The following is a 17408-nucleotide window of genomic DNA, read 5'->3' as shown; positions in this document are numbered from 1 at the left end:
AGGCAGCAAAGTTCTCTCTTACCTTGTTCCAGCTCCTCTGTGGGGGGCTCCAGCATCTTTGCCTTCCGTTGTATGGCTGTGTGTCTCTCCAACATTTCTTTGTTATGTTAGGATGCACCTTTTTGTTGTATGTTGGAGAGGAGAGAGTCCTGGGCAAGTTCACTTCAGAATTTGTCAGTTTTAAAACACGATGTGAGAGAAAACAAAACACCATCTTAGGTGAAATTCTGCTCTATTTTATTCCATAAATTCACTCAATAAATATTCATGAGGCACTTATCATGTTTCAGTCACTGTAGTAACATAATAAGGTAACATAACTGAAAACAATTATGTAGTGAGCAGGTTTAATTTACGTAGAGAAATACCTCTCTGAGGAAGTGAAATTTAAGCTGATATCTAAATGATGAGTAGGTAATGATTTGAGAAACTTTGAGAGAAATATTATTCAAAGCAATGACAAGGCCTATGGGAAGGTTCTGAATTTGGAAAGAAGTTGCCACAAGATCAATATGGCTAGATGAGTCAATGAGGGAGAGAGTGACAGAGAATGTAGAAGTAGACTGTACTAAGAACTTTGACTTCATAATTTCCTTTGGAGAATGAGCCAGCGCTGAATCATTCACATGTCTCTTGCCTTCATGGTTAGACTAAGAAATATCACCACATGGGCCACGTCATTTTTATTCTTGTATCCCTTGGATGAGTGGATAATTGGCTACTTGGTAAATGGGAAGACATGGTAGACGTACTATTTTCAACTTTACCATGTGAGGTCAAATAAATAACACATTGCTAATCACATGCTTATCAGGTTTTCCATAAAGTATCATGTTCCAATGCCTGGACCTAATATCTTGAACTAACTATTCATTATGATATCTTTTCCACATGATTTTGCTCACTAGGTTTTATAGCTTAATCACTTTATTCTAGATATGAAAGTCCTTTCAGCAAACATTCACTCAATACTAATTTCATGGAAGGTACTGTACAAAACACAACTCAGACAGGGAAGGTATCATAGAAACATCAAAGACCATAGATTATGCCACTTTTTAATTTTACTCCTTGTTCTATTTATCTAGTTGGAAGAAATGGTGATCCATAATGCAAAAATCCCATGAGAATCAACTCTTGATCACCCAAAGCAATCAGCTCAAAATGATTACAAACTGATGCATTCACATTGTTCAAATCCCAAGACTAACGAGTGTGAGTCTACATAAATTATGATTTTCCTGGAGTTTTATCTTATTTCTTAAGGGCTAACTGAAAATTACTTTATGGACAAAAGGTCCAAATTATAAATCAGGTATAAATCATTCCCAGCAACTAACTCATCACTTGGACCACTAGTGTCCCTGGGAGAATCTTTCCTGGGGTCAGGTAGGAATGAAAATTCTGTCTTCTATATTTGCACTTTCTCTTCTTATTTTAGTTTTGGATCTTCATCAATAGGAGTCAAGTGACAATAAAAACAGCTTTGAATGTTAGAAATTTAACTTTGTCTTTAATTCCTTGCCCAGTTAAAATGAGTCAGTATGTGTTTCTCATTTAGACTGATAATAGAAAATACAAAATTTCATTGGAATTATGTGTTGACACTGATCATTTTACTTTAAAAATAGCATTCTCTCCAGTCATTCAATAATTCAATACACTTGAAGACTATCCTGGAGTAAACACTTGACAATCATAACATTTTTTAGAATAGTATCTATTGAAAGAACAGTCCCCTACTCTCCCCCAAAAACCTTGATCAAATAATTGAAAAGACAGACAGACAATTTCAAGAAGAATTTATACTCATTCTAGCAAAAATAAAACTCTCATAGAACTTTATAAATCTCTCTTTAATTGTGGAGCAAAACTTTTTGGGCAAATTGATATTAACTATAATACATTATTAGTAATGACTATAGTATTTGTACCTACATAAATAATGAATCAGAATATTATAAACATTGAACATTTTAGAAATCATTTAGTCAAAGTCTAATATTGAATAGATGATGGCTCAAGACAACAGAAAGAAAGCCACAATATCAAGGTAAAAAGGCTATTTTCTAAATGAAGATGCCAAAGAGTTTTTACTGATACATGTTTAGCATGATCTATAATTTAGGTTCATGCATTGTAGTCAGGTAAAGTACTCTGCTCTTATATTTGTGAGACACTGGAATGGAAATCCAAAAGAAGGGGAAGATGCTGGAGGTCACTATGGCACAGTAGTTAAGGAAGGTGCTCTTTCCTAGGAAATTAATATTCACATGAGATGCAAGACTCCACCAAATACATGACTTATCTAACTTTTCATTCATTTCCTACCTTAAAATATTTCTATTTCTCCAGCTATTCATGCAGACTTATCTATGTCTTTATGACCAATTGGGGTAAGTTCTAGACTGAATTACTTAAACTAAACTTCAAGTTTTACACTTTTATTGATTGATTGCCTTTATTTATTTATTTATTTTGGCTTAGAGAGAGAGAATATGAAATTGTTGGAGCTCTAAATTTTCACTAAATATTTATCATTCCCCAAGTTAGGATAATTGGCGCCTCCAGTTTTTGGCTCAATAATTCCTACTAAATTACAAATAATGCTTTGTTTACTTGTATCTTTACATAATAAAACATAAACATATATGCATATTAATATCCTTATAAATCCATCTCATCTTCATGAACAAATCCATGTTGTCTTTGTTATCTAGTTTAACTACAATCAGTCCAATCCAGAAGAAAGCAATTTGGCATTACTGAGCCAGAGAAACCTTATGTAGAGTTTTATTTAAGTTATAGTTCTTTTTTTTTTTTTAAAGATTGTATTATTTCCTTTTTCTCCCCAAAGCCCCCCGGTACATAGTTGTATATTCTTCATTGTGGATTCTTCTAGTTGTGGTATGTGGGATGCTGCCTCAGCGTGGTTTGATGAGCAGTGCCATGTCCGCACCCAAGATTCGAACCAACGAAACACTGGGCCGCCTGCAGTGGAGTGTGCGAACTTAACCACTCGGCCACGGGCCAGCCCCCTAAGTTATAGTTCTTGAAATGAGGTACATGGACTAAATAACTCATGGCTACCTACACTGACTCCTAATTACTCAGAGATGTCAAATTGGATATCAATGTCATAGGGAAACTTTGTTTAGAAGGATACCTGATTCACCTTCCTCGGTGAAACTTAATTATTTTTCTGTGTGATATTTCTTATATAGTGAGCAAAATATTCAGGAATATTACAGAACTTGTTCAGTAATCTCTCCAATAATTCAATTACTTGTCATTCTATATTGGAGTAGGAGTTGGAAATGATGAGTTAGAGGATAAATTTTGCTACTACTTGCATTAATAACAAATAAATAATCTTTCTAACTACCAGACACACAGGGTGCAGAAAAGTTAAATAGAAAACTATCAAAGGCATTTCCCACAGCCATTAAACACGAGCCTTGGACACCTCCCAGCAGTGCAAGTTCTATAAGTTTTTGCTTATAGAAACAGGAATAATCTTCAGTTGAATTTCTAGTAAGTATCCCAAAATCATTCAGATACTTACTTCTGGGAAAAAAGCTTTAGCTCTAATGCAGTAAGTTTTAATTTGTCACAGGAATCTACCAAAAATATTTAAAGTTTGACATCAATTTTTATGATATTCATATTTCATATCTCAAATATCTTTTTTAATTGAGATATTGAGGATCATGTTTCTCAGCTACTTTTGCCCTTTAAAGTGTGAATCAGGCAAGAAACTCAATGAGAGTGGTCTTGGGATCAGGGTCGTGCATGATAAAATAGGGCTGAAAAAAGAAAGGGGAGGAGAAACTAGGGAGGCATTATTTTAAGAAAAATTAAATTGCACACAAATTATATGAGAGTATATAAAATATCTGGAGCTTGTCTCATGGTATATCCACATATATGTTAATTTACCATACGTCCTATTCCAAATGACGCTTAATAAGCAACCATTATTATTTGTTTCTGTGACAGGATGAACAAACAGGTACTCGTATTTAAAGTCCAGCTGTACAGATTATTCTTTTGAGGGTAGAAAGATTTGTGTCCATCTGTGATTCATGTACAGAGCTCCAATGCCACATTGTATTCTATATCCTTTAGAATTCTTAGATTGTTTCTTCTTGTTTTTATTGCCCCCTCATTTATAAAGTTTCTCTTCTGCACTTAATGTTTCCTCCAAGCAATTTTTATGGGGAGGGAACGAATCAATGATAAATTCAAAAGAGCTTTAGTACCCTGCTAGTAGCCCTACTGAATAAAGGTGGCTTGTCAAGTAGCACAGAATATTTCTTACTTCCTTGTGTTTTGTATAACTGTTGAGGTGCAAGGATTCTAGCAATCTTTAGTGCTCAGTGTGGAAATTGGGATTGTTAGCCCTAAGACTACACTTGAGATGTTCCAGGCTCTTTGACTAAGTAAGCATAAGAAAGACTGCATCTTCTTTCCCACCTTCTGTAACTTCACAATGCACATGGGCGTATGAAAAGTTCTGAGACTTCCTGCAACAGAGACTACCATTTTGCACTTATTTATTTTTCAAAACTCAGCATTTTCCAAACTAACTTTTTTTGTAGACTTATTTTGTTGCCTTATATCCAGTTGTTCTGCTGAAAACAATTTTGAAAACACTAATCTAAAAACTCAGGTGAAAGCAAGCTTAAAGTTTATGTATTCCCCATTTTCATTATTGCTAATTGTACTTGCTCTATGTCAACTGCAGGATTCTTTTAGAGATAAAATAAAATAAAAATAATTTCTTTGAAAAACTGAAGTGCCTCTGTGTGTGGGAGGAAGTGTTATTATCAAAATATATTCTTTTCTTCCTAAACTGTAGGGTGTGGTTGCTGAACTTATTTAAAGGAAAGGGTATGAAATAGGCAGATTAAATTCTGATCTCTTTTATATTTTTGTTGTCTTTATTTTTGTCCTTATGAGTTGCTAAATGTAATATGATCACCAGACAGATGTTAGAATTGAGAGCATTTGTTGTTGTTAGTGCTATGGAGAGGATTCCAACTCCTAGCAACTCTGTATACAGCAGAGTGGAACATGGCTCTGCATTTTTGCACCATCCTCTCACATTCTTGCACTATATCAGACAATGCTTCCCTGCTAGTCAAAGAGTTTTCATTGCCTTTTTTTTTTTTTTATGTGGTAGCTAGGTCCTTCTTCCTAGTCTGTCTTGGTCTGGAAGCTTTGCTGAAACCTCTTCACCCTGGGTGACCCTACTGATATTTGAAATACCAATGGCACAGCTTTCAGTATCACAGCAAGACAACCGACAGAGAGGTGATGTGGTTCCCTGATCTGGGAAGGAATCCAGACCATGGAAGTGAGAATCCCAGCTCTTAAACATTAGTTGAACAGATTTAAAGATTAGATGAGTATATTTATGTCATTAAAATGGAAGATTTATATATACTAAGGTGAGTATTTTCCAAATAAACTCATCCTTCTGGTGAGTTAGGATAGAGCACTTTTGTTATAGACATAAATCCTAATACTCTGATCAATGTATTTCACTCCTAAAGGCCAAAGTTGCAGATTTAAGCCCCATAGATTACTTCTCTTTCAAAATAACAGGGAATGTATGTTCTAATTCATTGCCATAGCTGGTGTGTAACACACATACCCACACAAACTACAAAAAAATACATCCGAGACAAACTCAAAAACAAGCACCCTTGTAGCTTTTAGGAATGTCCACACTTGTTGGCCTCTGATAGGAACTTTCAGTTCATTTAGCTGCTTGCCCCTTCTTAAATGTTTTGACACAATAGAAAATTCATCCCTGCACCTATGTGGAATCTCTTTGATTTCTCTAGAAAGCCTTCTGTCTCTGCAAATAATGATCACTCTATCTGAAAGTCCTCCCTATACTTGTCCTTCTAGATAATTCTTAGTTATCCTTCTACTCCCAGTTAAAGGTTACCATTCTTTGACGCCTATCATGATTCCCGAACACAATTAGTTATTTTGTTCAAATCTTTATTATTGAACTAATCAATTTGAAACTTAATTTTCTCTTCATATGTCTCCTTTACCATGGAAACACCATCTAGCTCTTTTAAGACAAGCGTTGTTACCATTAGTCTTCATTTCCCTAGCAAAGTGACTTACACACATGTAGTGTTCAATGCTGGTTGTGTGCAAATGTTATCTCATTTTAATCTAAACCATACAACGTCCTGGAAGCATCACAGAGTCAAAGTAACTAGCTTTTGAGGGTATTTGGTTCAATCTCCAGGAACAGATTAGATACTGGAAATATAGTTGGTGAGATTGGCATAGGAAGTTTTATTTGCATCTCAGTGGATCAAGCCTGTAGACTTCTTTTGTTATGCTCTGATTAAAGATAGGTTTAAGAACTGAATTATTTGCCAACATTGTATTTGATAAGTTTCACATAAAAATAATGCATTCTGATACCTCTTTAAAATTGGAAGCTTTTAAAATCTTGGAACAACCATGTTACCATACAGTAAAAATTCAGCTGGTCTGAGTGGCTGCTAACTCTTGAGTCTAGGAACCAGGAGTTCACTTGGTTCACTCTTATATCCAGTCCCTTTGTCTCATTCTTATCATCTAAATGGTTCGAAAATGAATTTGAGTTTTGATCCCTTGTCTTATAATTTATAAAACAACACATGACAACATTGTGAGTCCGGAATGAAAATATATTCTCCGGACGCCTGGTTTAATAGTTTCAAATTTGATTCTTTCATTAAAGTTGATATTATCTGAACTGATAACATTATCTGAAAGTGTAATTCTTTCATTATGCATAGTGTCATCTGAACTCTGCACTAAGAATAATTCTATCTCTCTTGATTAGTTTTTGTTTTATAACTTCTGAACATTATTTTTATAATTTTATAATGAGGAAGGTTAAAGTATTTACATACGCTGCTAGAAAGCTCAGAGTCAAATTTGTGTTTCACCAGCAGCATAAATTTCCCACATTTTGTTATATACTGTAAACTCCTTAAATGCTGGGGCTGGCCTGGTGGCACAGCGGTTAAGTTCGCACGTTCCACTTCTCGGCAGCCTGGGGTTCGCTGGTTCAGATCCTGGGTGCGGACATGGCACTGCTTGGCACGCCATGCTGTGGTAGGCATCCCACGTATAAAGTAGAGGAAGATGGGCATGATGTTAGCTCAGGGCCAGGCTTCCTCAGCAAAAAGAGGAGGACTGGCAGTAGTTAGCTCAGGGCTATTCTTCCTCAAAAAAAAAAAACAAAACTCCTTAAATGCTTTCTGGGATAAATGAAAAAAAAGAAATGGGTAAGAGAACAAATCTATGATCTAAGTTTCGGCCACTTCTCTTTTCCTAATCCATGTCACTGTTGCTTTATTCATACAACTCTTCTGAATGAAAATCCCTTCATCAGTAATTCATGTAGGGAATTTATTATTCTCAAATGTTGCGTCCTTATCTGTGGTCTACTTACATAGGAATACCAGAATCTTCTGTATTTTGTGAATATAGCACTAAATAGGCTGCAGAGAATTTCCTTCAAATCCCTATAATTTTCGGCCCTCTAATACAGCAAGTAGGGAGTACAATTCTCAAAGTTTGAGCTTCTAAATAGTCAAACACTGTTAATGGCTGCAAAAGTGTTTTCAAACATATGTCACCATTTTCTCCAAAACCATTCCTAGGCTCGATGATGAAGCCCACAATTTTGTAGTGAACTGTCAGTGGCAACTGGTTGTTCAATAAATTTTTAGACAAATTTTAGGTCATAATTTCCTCATTACAAGCATGTTGGTGTCATAGGAGCCATTCTTTTTTGGAAACATGTTGTATACATAGCTAATAGGGGTCATGACTTTCTTAAACATCTCAGCTTCTACAGTCTCATACTCTGTCTAATAGTATCTCTGTGTGAAGGTCACTGAGAATGGAAGAAAAGGAGAGAAGAATTAAAGAAAGAGAAGAAACTATATGATGGGCATCTCATTCACTTCTTAATTTTTCTTTTGAAGTCATTTAAGTGAACAATGCTAACTTCTAAGACAATGATCAGAAGAAATTCCACCTTAGTGACTGAATTTGTTCTTTTGACATTAATGAATTGTCCAGAGCTTCAGCCCATCCTCTTCATGTTGTTTCTGGTGATCTACTTGATCACCATTGGGGGGTATCTGGGATGTTGGTATTGATCAGGGTGGATTCACACTTCCACACCCCCATGTACTGCTTTCATGCCAGTCTGACATGCTTGGATTTGTGCTATTCCACTAACGTGACTCCCAAGATGTTGACGAACTTCTTCTCAGAGGAGAAAAACATTTCTTATGTAATTTGTTTAGTCCAGTGCTATTTTTTTCATTACCATGGTCATTACTGAATATCACATGCTAGCTTTAGTGGTTTATGACAGTTACATGGCCATCTGCAACTATTTGCTTTACAGCAGCAAGATGTCCAAAAGGGTCTATATTCACCTGATTGTTGATCCATATGTTTATGGGTTCCTTAGTGGCCTGATGGAAAACATGTGGATGTACCTTTTGATCTGCTGTGGCTCCAATATCATTAATCACTTCTATTGTGCTGATCCACCACTTATCCGACTCTCCTGCTCTGACACTTCCATTAAGGAGACATCCATGTTTGCGGTAGCAAGATTTACCCTCTCACTCCCTCTTCACAATCTTTACCTCCTATGTCTTCATTTTCTTTACCCTCCGGAGAATGCATTCTGCTGAAGTCAGTCACAAAGACTTTTCTACTGTGGGTCCCATCTGGTGTCAGTGACTGTGTTTTATGGGACCCTGTTCTACAAGTAAGTTAGATCTCCCACAAACAAGTCAGTGGAGCAGTCCAAAGCCATGGCTGTTTTTCACATTTTTATAAACTCTATGTTGAACCCCATAATTTATAGTCTAAGGAACAAGAATGTGAAACAAGCTTTTTGGAAATTGCTCAGAAAAAAATGTACTTCCGAAGTAAAATCATAGTGTATCTTTATTTATAAATCAAAATGTAATTATGAGAACTGGATCCAACTTTAATTGCATTTAAAGTTAAGTCAATTTTAAATCCATGATCAAAAGCTATAATCTAACAAGAAAACACTAAAGACATAGACTAGAAGTTTGTAGTTTTACATGTGAGCACACTGTGTGTGTAGAGTTGGGAGATACAGATATAGTTATAGTGGATAATTTCTCTTCCTTTATATACTTTTACATTTATAACTTTATATGTTACTTTTACCTTATAAAAATTATTTACTTTATAGTAAAATATTTGATCTCCAGAAGAGTATTAAGTAAAAGAGACAATATTTCCTTTCCTTTCCTCCACCCTGATCTTGCGTTCTAACTTCTCAAATATAACACTATTAACAGTTTCTTGTGTTTCCAGAAAATTTCTATAGGACACTAACCAATGTTAGTAAACAATAGCTGTGTATGCATACATATACACAAAATTGTTAATACACATTTTGACTGTCATGAGCTAATATTTAGTAGTTTATAATTCTGTAGTATTTAAAGTGCAGGGATTTTGATCCCATGGTTTAAAAAAATGTCACCACAACTGCTGCTGAGACTTTCTGTCACCTCTGGCAGAGGGATAATTTATGAGAAAACCCCTATGTCCATGCTTGACATCCACTTATTTCTCCCCACATGTGACAGTCACTTTCAATAAGACACCTTCTTCCTTCTGCCATAACAGGAAACAAGAACCTTCAAACAATTATGTTTCTAGATATTAACTCCTGAGGCAGGCAAAGAGTGGCTCTTACAAAGACAAACGACTTGCTCCAGAAGGAAGTGTGACTTCTGTAGAGTTTGATCAATGACATTCTAGCCTCCTGAGGTATGAGCATTTCCTGCCTCCCCTAATATCTGTGTATTAATCTACTTTTCAGGAAAGGATGGATTTTACTGCCTGCACTATAGTTAAAACTTTCCCCACAATTGTCCTTTGCCACAATTAGTTATTATATATCTAATTTCAGAATTAAAGATGTTGATTTTTTTGTAAATATTTTAATCCTGAAGGTTGCAAATAAGAGAAAAATCAGTACGATTTCTTAGATGTTGTAAGAAAATCAAGTGCTGATGCAACAGAGGAAAGAAGCAACTTATTCAGGGAAAATTGAAATTAATCTTATGATTGTACAAGACATGAACTTGTTCATCTTCTGTGCATCTGCTCCAACATAGCAATAGCTGCTAGTACAATGTTGCATCAGACCAACCAGGGTCTGAATAAAATAAATATTAGAACTGATTTCTTATCACATATGTCGATATTACTTCCAACAAAAAAGGAAAAGCCACAGAACTGTAATAGTCATTCTCCCTTTTGACATATTTTTCTCAGTTGAATTTCAAAGTTTCTTTTCTACTTTAGAGCTCATTTTTGCTCACTGTTTCCTGCAGGGAAACATTTCCATGCTCATTAATTCTGTATTATCCCTTTCAATTATTTCAACCTTTTTATTGCTACACGTTATTTAAATAACTTTATTTTGAAAGTCAGATTGCCTAAAAATTCTGTGAAAATACATATATGAACAAATAACTACTTTTGTAACTTTTAATATTTAATTATAGTCTGCTGGATTCTGCTTAAATACCTAGAGATCTATTACTATTTAAGCATATACAATATTCAGTTATGTAAAAACAATCTGTTTATTATTCCACATTTTCTGATTTCAGGGTCCATGTCTCTATCTTTACAGCCTGGTTTGGCACAAAATAAAGCTTCAGTAATGATTGTAGCATTAAAAAAATAAATGAATCTCAATTTTGAAACTGAACAATGTGCCTCCATTTTCACATGTATTAGACAGTGTCTTTGAATGGACCAAAAACAACTCTGAGGAAATGTATTATTTATAAGCCAACAATACTGTTCAGAAATACAAATGACCTATCTTGCCATTGACATTAATGACTAACACTACCAATATGAAACTGATAACTACACCCACATGCACACAAGTTTAAGATAAAAGAGGAATTTCACCAAGTGCTTACATGCATTGACTGGCTGGCTGGAATTACACATTAGACATTTTATTTTTTAGTTCATATTGCACTGTTTTGGACATAGAATAAGTATGTGCTCATGAAATGCTTTTTGTATTAATGAATTATTTCAGTAGACCCTGGATTTTTACCTAAATTTAAGGAATTCCCTGATCAATGATAAAGTCTCTCAAAGGATTTTAGAACAGGTTCCTAAATCCTTGCTCTTCTCTTTTTAGAGTTAATTCTGCTGGGGTTTATATTCACTGAACAAATTGAGTGATATGATGATGGAAGAATCTATGAGAAAGTAGAAAAGATTTACTTCATTCCCTAAGGAAAAATGATTATGAGAAGATATTTTATATTTTTCTTCCCATCTATAAGAGATCATGACTCTAACTGGTACTTTTTTTTTTTAAGGAAAACTGATCCATTTTAAAAAAATAAACAAATTTTCCAGAGACGGGTTATGTGATAAGTGTAACATCTTTATTCATTTATGATATATTTTCTTGAGGGCAGCGGATATCTGAAGAATGTTTAGGCTCTCACACTCACACATGCACGCATGAAGGAAAGAGAGAAAAAATAACGTGTAACAAAGTTCACGCACTGTTTTACTATATGTTGTTCTACTTAATTTGACCACCACTACTATGATTTCAGTACTATAATCTCAAACAGAGACTATTAGATTAATAGTTAACCTAACGTCAGAGCTTAGAAGAGAGGTTAAAATCTATCTGGCTTCAAAGTTTATTATATTTTTACCTACTGTAATATACTTTTACATTATACTTTGTTGAAGCGAAAAGCCATGCAATGAATAAAACTATCATTTTCTTTCTAGAAATTTTGTTAATAAGGTAGTTGACAGCTTCATACACACTGAATTATGTAATCACTATAATAAAACATCCTATTTTACAGTGTATAGACAAATTTAACTTGTTTAATAAAGTGAATTTTGTAGTCAGATCTTGACTCCATCATTTATCAGTTGAATTAAGAGTGAAGAGCCTGAACTGTGGAATCAGATTTAGTGAGTAAGTTGGTCAACTTCTCTCTGCCTCATTCTCCTCTATAAAACGAATATATAGTACTGTCTCATAGGGGAGCTGTGTAGAATAAATGGATTAATACAATAAAGGACTTAGTACAGTGCCTGGTATCCTATATTCACTCACTAAAAGTCAACGCTTTTATTATTAACTGGAAAGTTACTTCACCTATTTGAGACTCAGTTTCCTCTCACAGTTATTTTTGTATTTTTCCATTACCATTCTTTGGATCTAAAACACTTATTGTTTTGGTTATTTAATTAATGCTTATGTTCCCCATGATACTGTAAATGCCACAAGGTCAGATATAATGTTTGAAAGTATTTATTTCTCTATTGCTTAGGCTAATACATAGTCTATGCTCCCTTAAAAAGCCAAATAGATGATAGATAAATAGATAGACAACTTTTCAAATTGGAAATTACAACATTCATCTTATAAGGTGACAGAAATTAGAAAACATGTAAGACACATTGATAGAATGATAAATGTGTATAATTTATTCATGCATAATTGGTCTGTTTTTATTTCCTTAAACAGAAGAATTCATCTGGAAATGTTCAGGATAAATCACACAAGAGAGAAAGAATTTAGCTTCTTGAGGTTGACCAGTTGTCCAGTGTTGCAGCTTGTCATCTTTGTCTTGTTTCTGGTTATTTGTACTCTCGTTCTTGTGGAAACTTGGATCCTAACTCTGCACATCACACCCTTATACTAGCTCCTCACCAATCAGCTAATCCCAAACATTCTGCTTAACTTTTTTATTTTAAAAGGCCATTTCCCAGGCCGGACCAGTGGCACAGTGGTTAAGTTCGCACGTTCCACTTCAGCAGCCCGGGGTTCGTCAGTTCAGATCCCAGGTGAGGACATGGCACCGCTTGGCACACCATGTTGTGGTAGGCGTCCCACATATAAAGTAGAGGAAGATGGGCACGGATGTTAGTTCAGGGCCAGTCTTCCTCTGCAAAAAGAGAAGGATTGGCAGCAGATGTTAGCTCAGGGCTAATCTTTCCTTAAAAAGAAAAAAATTAAATAAATAAAAAGGTCATTTCTTTGAAAAATTTATTTGAACAATATAACGTGATCACATTCTTGTTAACTCAATGTTTTGCCCTTGCTACTGTCTGTAGTAATCACATTCACATGATCATCTACTTTTCACCTAACTATAATATTGCGTCTAAAGTGTTCTACATTTATATGGCTGCCATTGTCCATGCATGTGGTTTAATATAGACTTGATTAACATCACAGTTGCTTTCTCCAGAGCTGGCAACATGAAACATCATTGTGTCTTGCCAGTTTGCAGCTACTACAACCAAACAAAATTAGATTTTATCATAGACTAGATTGAACATCCAGAATGTACTTACATTTTGTAAGCCAGAAGAATATCTCTGCAAAAAATAATAACAAAAGAGGAACATCTCTGCTTTTGAATGCCGTCTTATAAATATGGCTAAGTAATGGTACCTCCTTGACAGAATCAATAGCAAAATTAAAATATTATCTCTTCTTTAAGTTTGTGACTCTTTTGAACTACCAAATAAACAGAAAGAGAAAGAAAATAGCTTTTGAAAATATGAGGAAATCCAAAGTTGCATTACTATATAAATCTCTGTTTCATTCATAAGCATGAGGAATCACCATAATATGGATAATTTGGAAAGCTTGTATATGATTGTGTTTTTATAGTGGAATGCTTAAAACACAATTTTTTCTCTGTTCATCTTGATTGAGGGAAGGTGGTTCTTTATTTAAACAACAGAATAAAATCTTGAGTAAATTTTCAAAGAATGTACAATCAAGATTCAAGAATAATAGCTGGGCTAGTGACTTACTGCAAATCTTTGGCTTTGAGGTCTTGATTCATCTGTTTCTAAATCCTGTCTGTCTCACATTCCACAAGTAGATGCCCAATGAGAACTTCATTATTGAGTTAATTTTCCTGAGTTTTAGAAATTTTAGAAATGATGTGATGCTCTGAGGCATGAACTTAGAAAATTAGAATGCATATGAAAGTAGCCATTGATTTGGAAATCGCAATACGTTTAAAATCATTATTTATTCTGAAGATCTCAGGTTGGGAGACCTGTTCTAATAGAATGCATTTTTCTAGATTTGCTCTGTTTAATGAACTTAATGACAGCATTTTTCACTTGGGCAAGACTATGTTGAGGACAAGTTGCCTCTTGCTTCACACCTCAACTGATAGAAATATCTTCATATGTTTTAGGTCACATGTTAATTTAACTAAACTCAACACATAGTTATTGATGTCTATCAAGGGCAAAGCACTGTAGGTTTTAACAATAATTAAATATAAACCTACTGCCTACGAAGAGTGATGCTTATTTATAGAGAAACTTCCACAGCTATGTTATCATGACTTGCTATGATAAGAGAAACAGCTGAAGTATTTTTTAAATTGTTTTATGAGCAGAGAGGAGGAAAAAGTTGATTCTGACTAAGGATTTTAAGGTAGTTCTCCCAGAGTAGGTGACCAGTGAGCTGGTGTTCAGAAGTGGAGTAAAATTTCAAAGGGTAGAGGATGGGTTCAAAGGCATTTCCTAAAGCGGGAAACAGCTAATCAAAATAGAATAGATTGTTTTGACTGGGATATCAATCATGAAAGTGAGAAAAGATGAAACTAAATAGTAAACTGGATCAGATGAGGAGGGAAACGAACGCTTTGTTAGCATATTTAGACAATTTGATATAGATAGAACCCATCAACGTATTTTAACCTGAGAAATGTCATGAAAGCTATATGATTTCTAGTTCTTATTCAACTGTTCCTGAGAGACAAGGATGCTGTTAAGAGCAGTGATCTTGTTTTAGCCAAGGTATACAGTGCATGAGTAACCACGATTGTCAATATGGCAAATGAGAGTCTTCTTCCCAAGCCCTTATTATTCCTTCTGTGAGATTGCTAGCTCTTTGCTTCCATCTAAGGATTGGATTTAGGAGAACCATATAAATTGGCTATCTGTTTCTATTCCCTTACAATCTTTTCAGGGCCCTGTTTCTGTACCGATTTAGTGTTGCACTGCCCAATTCTTTGCTATCAAGGTCTTAAAGTGTATGTTGAGAAATAACCCTTATCTCCCAAATTGCTGAGCAGAAGCTGAGTTCCACTAAACTCTTAGAAAAACAAACAAACAAAAAACCTGTCTCCTAAACTGCTTGAAACATTATCTAGATTTTCTTAATTTTATTGAGATTAAGATATTGGGAAGGTAGAGTATTTGAATTGGAAGCGACCTAGAATACACATACTAATATTTTTAATGATGAAGAAGCTGAAAGAGGTTAATTTACCTGAAACTAATGGACTAGCCTATGTAAACAAAATTACTCAGTGGAACTACACCCACTTTACTTAGTTCTCTTTCTATCCAAATGTTGTAATGTATTTATTAGAAATTGCTTCCATGAAGCTGGAGAGCAAGGACATTTTTGATTTATTGTAGTGGATGTTTAATCCACTCATAAAATGAGATGATGTTTAATCCATCTGAAGAAATGCGATGAAGTAACTTTAAAGACATCCATGAATGTAAGTGGCTAAAGATGAGAGAGTGGTAACCAATCTACTTTCTCATTTCAGCTGGGTCACTTAGCAGCTCTCTGAATTTGAGAAAATTGATTATCGTTCTAAGGATCAATTCCTTCAGCTGTGAAATGGGTTTAACAATGTTAACCCAAGATTCTTTTTATTAGTTTCTAATGAGATTCTACCTGAAAAAATTGTTCAGTCTGTTGAGTTTAATAAAAGTTTGTTAATTTATTAATCAAATTTATTAAATCACTTGACCAATAAGAAATTCACCAACTATACAAATTGCATCATGGCCTAGGAAGGGAAAGTAAATTGTATGCATAATTTAGCTTTCTTCAGTTGCTTTCATTTGCCCTTGGACTTTTCTAAATAAAAACAAAAACAATGAAAATAAGAACCCCTAAAAATACCAATTTTTCCCTAATGAATTTGTGATCACTGTAATGATACCCTCTGGTGGATTATGGTATTGCTGCATTTGTGGCCAGTAAAATGAATGAGTAACTTACTTTCTTTTGAATTTGGCTCTTTTGAATAATGGAGGTAGTGAAAGAGAATGGTGCCCAGCAATGCATGGCAAGCAGTAGGCAAGGTCATTACCAAACGAGATGAAGAAGAAACTGCAGAAGAGATGTGTAAGCCATTCCAAAATTCCAAATTCAAAGTCCCTGAGCTACTTCAGGAAATCTTAATTGGCAGAATTGATTGCTTAATATGATTTTTTTTAAAATGCCTTAGGGAAAAGGAAAAAGTCTTATAAACACAAGCAAGAATTTCCATCACATTATTTTTGAAGGCCTGTTGATTTTTCTACTTCTTATAGGTACGGCTGTCTATTTTGTGTGTGTTAGTAACAGTCAATACTTGGAATCCAAGTTCTTCTTTGATAGGAGTAAGTACATGATCAGAGATAGTTAAGCTATTAGATATAAAAGATTAGGCAGTGTCCCACATGCCACAACTAGAAGAACCCACAACGAAGAATACACAACTATGTACCAGGAGGCGTCGGGGAGAAAAAGGAAAAAATAAAATCTTTAAAAAAAAAAAAAAAGATTAGGTTTCATTTTATGAAAAGTACCAATGCTCATGATTTGGGAATTTTTATTTCTTCTAAACATTAAAGAAAGGGAGTGTAGAAACTAAAAATTTCTTGTGATGTCTTTATATGCCTCGTACATGGTCAGATATTTACATACATTATAACTTCTAAAATCCTCAGAGAAATTCCCTGAGACAACATTTTCAAAGTGAGAACACCAAGGCTCATAAAGTTTAAGTTGTGTGCAATTATAGAGACAATATGTAACACAGCTGTAATTTTTCAAATCCAATCTGCCTAGTTCCAAACCTATGCATTGATTTTGTGAGATGAATATCAGTATGAAGGATACTAGAAACATTTTAGCACAAAATTAAAATTTTGCAAAACTCAAAGTTACCTTGGTAGAACATTTTTAAGGAAGGCAGGATATAAGAATAGGGCATGAAGACATAGAAGGGTACAGCATGATGTTTCAGTATTCTCTGGTAGGAGATGAGAAACGGGTAGTGAGACATGTAACCCACATGAAAATACATGCACAGACGTTGAAGCAAAAGGTGAGCTTCTCATAATAACATGGAGAGGAAAATATGGAATTCCTGAAGTCATTTCAGGAAAGAAGAGATAAAGGTGAGAAATAGGAAGGAGGAAGAAATAAGAGAAATGAGAGATGTGTTATTAAACTAGTTATTAAGAACTGTAAAATGGAC

The 17408-nt window shown here is 34.6% G+C and overlaps 1 pseudogene; it reads left to right on the top strand.

Annotated features, from left to right (window-relative positions):
- The first annotated feature begins 8221 nt into the window (after nucleotides 1-8221).
- On the top strand, nucleotides 8222-8993 carry LOC106832555 (olfactory receptor 5M5-like; annotated as a pseudogene).
- Nucleotides 8994-17408: the final 8415 nt, after the last annotated feature.

This window comes from Equus asinus, chromosome 17 (assembly GCF_041296235.1).
Source record: "Equus asinus isolate D_3611 breed Donkey chromosome 17, EquAss-T2T_v2, whole genome shotgun sequence".
Classification (NCBI taxonomy): Eukaryota; Metazoa; Chordata; class Mammalia; order Perissodactyla; family Equidae; genus Equus; species Equus asinus.
This window is presented reverse-complemented; position numbering and strand designations above follow the sequence as displayed.